The sequence below is a fragment of the Homarus americanus genome, unplaced genomic scaffold, assembly GCF_018991925.1.
Source record: "Homarus americanus isolate GMGI-L3 unplaced genomic scaffold, GMGI_Hamer_2.0 scaffold32131, whole genome shotgun sequence".
Taxonomy (NCBI): domain Eukaryota; kingdom Metazoa; phylum Arthropoda; class Malacostraca; order Decapoda; family Nephropidae; genus Homarus; species Homarus americanus.
Genome location: NW_024721154.1, coordinates 63,595 through 67,207, shown reverse-complemented (window position 1 = coordinate 67,207; position 3,613 = coordinate 63,595). Strand labels below are relative to the sequence as shown.

Below are 3,613 nucleotides of genomic sequence, written 5' to 3'. Positions count from 1 at the left end.
ATCAATAGTGGTAAATAGCCAATAGGAAAAGTGTTCCAGCAGAACATCTCTTCCAGAGTCATATACACAGTTTTAATGCATATACGCTCGTGTTCCGCCCTTACTCGGCCGCACCTTTGCCCCTTAAACTTTGACCTCTTTCCCCGTTCCCGCATGCCATAGCAGTGGCACTTGTTTATCCGGAGAAAGAGAGCGAGCGTCGCAGTATTAATTGGCGTGAGCGGCCTTTCCGGCTGCAGAACTAGTGCTCTATCCCGGCGAGCGCCGTTATGAGGCGCAACACCGTCTTTAACGCGTTTAGAGAGAACTCCCCCTGCCTCCCTCCCAGGCCTGTCATGAGATAGACGTGGACTCGTGGCGAACTCTCAAAGAGAACGCCCACACCGCGTCTGACCGTGGGAGAGGGTGGAGGAGTGCGTGAGGAAGAGCACGGCGTCACCCAAGCATTCTCGTCCCGACGAGAGCAATTGTCATCTCTCTGCCTGCGCCACTACATGGTAGACTGCGGGCCCAGGCGCACTCATCAATTTAGGTTCCACTGCAATGCATGCCAAGCACTCTTTTCGAGGTGATAGACGAAATTCCGGCGGGGCTTACTTAAAAGATATCCGACCCGGTTTCTTTTCCTCTTCGTGGGATGGAGTGCTTCTTCTCCGAGAGAGAAGGAGGAGGACGTGTGCCTCTTAGAACATGTGCAGCATCAGCCATGAGCAGCCGACGGCCATTCGTGTCTCTGTGGACAGCAGGCAAAAGAGCGCCTCCAGTTATTTGCGAGGGCAACAACTGTCGTCGGGACGGGACACACACACATGTGTGTGTGCCCGGCTTTGTTGTGGTTGAATGTGGGTGCGCCAAGTCCATGGACTTGCTAGTAATAGGCTTGTTTTTAAGGGCACGCCTCGCGCAAGGCGCGGGCGATTAAACCCCAAGGCGGAAGCTCGGTTCGGGTTACCCTCGTGTCGGGGAGACAGTCAGCAGGCACCGAACTCACAGCAACCGATGGATGTATATTTCCGACCCGCGTAGAGGAGTGGCGGCGACAAGCTCATATGGCTGCCGCCGCCGCAATATGCATTCAACTTGTCGATGTATCTGGTATTCTTGCGATTCACATACCGACACGCAGTTTGCTGCGGTCTTCATCGACCCACGAGCCGAGTGATCTCCCGTTAAGAGTTGTGTATTTGCCATTTGGTCTTTTTGCGACTAACCATCACAGGTCGAGTCTCAATGAAAGGGTTTGACAGACATAGCCCAAGTTTGTGGTTTGGGTTTGGCCGGACGGCTTGTTGTTGTTGTTGTTTTTTGACACTTGAATTTCACTCTTTTTGGGTCAAGTGGCTTATTCGCCGGTAGTAAGGAACGGACGGGCAGCCGTCCAAAGCCCCGTCCGTCCTCCTCCTCCGGTCTTCGCGCTCTCGCCCGAGTGTGGTCCACCTACAGCGTGGTACCTATTTTTGGTGCGGGGGCCGGGATTGTCCTCTTTCGCTGCTGGAGTTGCCAGAGCAGAGCCCGAGACCGCCCAAATCAGGAGAGTAGTAGTTTTAAGAGCGCCCCGTTCTCTTTCACTCTGTTAATGATCCTTCCGCAGGTTCACCTACGGAAACCTTGTTACGACTTTTACTTCCTCTAAATGATCAAGTTTGGACATCTTTCCGTCAGCTCGAGGCGACGACCCCAGAAAACCCTCGCTGGCAACGGGGCCGACAATCCAAGAGCGCTAGTCCGAAGGCCTCACTAAATCATTCAATCGGTAGTAGCGACGGGCGGTGTGTACAAAGGGCAGGGACGTAGTCAGCGCAAGCTGATGACTTGCACTTACTGGGAATTCCTCGTTCATGGGAAACAATTGCAAGCCCCAATCCCTATCAAGAAAGGCTTTGAACGGGTTACCCGCTCCTCTCGGAGGGTAAAACTCGTTGATCCCTTCAGTGTGGCGCGTGCGGCCCAGAACATCTAAGGGCATCACAGACCTGTTATTGCTCAATCTCGTGCGGCTAGAATTGCCGCTTATCCCTCTAAGAAGAAGTTGCGAACTGGACACCATTTTCTGGAGATCCGTCGACTACTTAGTAGGCCAGAGTCTCGTTCGTTATCGGAATTAACCAGACAAATCGTTCCACCAACTAAGAACGGCCATGCACCACCACCCACCGAATCGAGAAAGAGCTCTCAATCTGTCAATCCTTCCGATGTCTGGGCCTGGTGAGGTTTCCCGTGTTGAGTCAAATTAAGCCGCAGGCTCCACTCCTGGTGGTGCCCTTCCGTCAATTCCTTTAAGTTTCAGCTTTGCAACCATACTTCCCCCGGAACCCAAAGACTTTGGTTTCCCGGAAGCTGCCCGCCGGGTCATGGGAATAACGCCGGCGGATCGCTAGTTGGCATCGTTTATGGTTAGAACTAGGGCGGTATCTGATCGACTTCGAACCTCTAACTTTCGTTCTTGATTAATGAAAACATCCTTGGCAAATGCTTTTGCAGTAGTTCGTCTTGCGACGGGCCAAGAATTTCACCTCTAGCGTCGCAATACGAATGCCCCCGCCTGTTCCGATTAGTCATTACCTCTGGTTCCGAAAACCAACAAAATAGAACCGAGGTCCTATTCCATTATTCCATGCATCACCATTCGGGCCATTCAAATAGCCTGCTCTGAGCACTCTAATTTTTTCAAAGTAAACTCTCCGGCCACTCGGGACACTCGACAAGAGCATCCGTGCGAGTGGTAGGCTGACTGTTCGGGCGTTACAGAAAACGCGAGGCGGTGCCGTCAGTCGGAACTGAGATCAACTTCTGAGCTTTTAACCTGTGCTTTTAATATACGCTATTGGGCTGGAATTACATGACTGCTGGCACCGGGCTGCCCTCCAATGGATACTCGTTAAAGGATTTAAAGTGTACTCATTCCGATTGCGAGGCCTCGGATGAGACTCACATCGTTATTTTTCGTCACTACTTCCCCGTGCCGGGAGTGGGTAATTTTCGTGCCTGCTGCCTTCCTTAGATGTGGTAGCCGTTTCTCAGGCTCCCTCTCCGGAATCGAACCCTGATTCCCCGTTACCCGTTATAGCCATTGTAGGTGCATAACCTACAATCGAAAGCTGATAAGGCAGACACTTGAAAGAAGCGGCGCCGGTGCGGAGACCGTGCGCTCAGCCCGAAGTTATTCAGATTCACCACAGGTGGGTTACGGACCGGGGCCCGACCAGTTTTGAACTAATAAAAGCGCTCTTCCCTTGCGGTCAGAGACCAATTGCATGTATTAGCTCTAGAATTGCCACAGTTATCCAAGTAAGTGGGTTTACAGATCCAATGAAACATAGCTGATTTAATGAGCCATTCGTGGTTTCGCCTTAAATCGGCTTGTACTTACACATGCATGGCTTAATCTTTGAGACAAGCATATGACTACTGGCAAGATCAACCAGGTAGCTGCTGCTGTTGGCGGCGCCTATCACGGCGGCCAAAATAGTGAGAGAGATTGAGAGAGAGGCAGAAGACATTAGGCGAGGGACCGCACGTTGGCCTTAGAGAAATAGCAAACCAGATCTAACTGCACCTTCTCTTGCTATCCTCAGCGCCGGCAGCGCCACCGTGTGTGCCAATCTCCTCCCTT

The 3,613-nt window shown here is 52.1% G+C and overlaps 1 non-coding gene across 1 annotated transcript; it reads right to left on the bottom strand.

The window, feature by feature from the left end:
* Positions 1 to 1,014: 1,014 nt before the first annotated feature.
* Positions 1,015 to 1,178, bottom strand: LOC121861613. Its single transcript, XR_006088051.1, has one exon. It is a non-coding gene; the product is annotated as a 5.8S ribosomal RNA (ribosomal RNA).
* Positions 1,179 to 3,613: the final 2,435 nt, after the last annotated feature.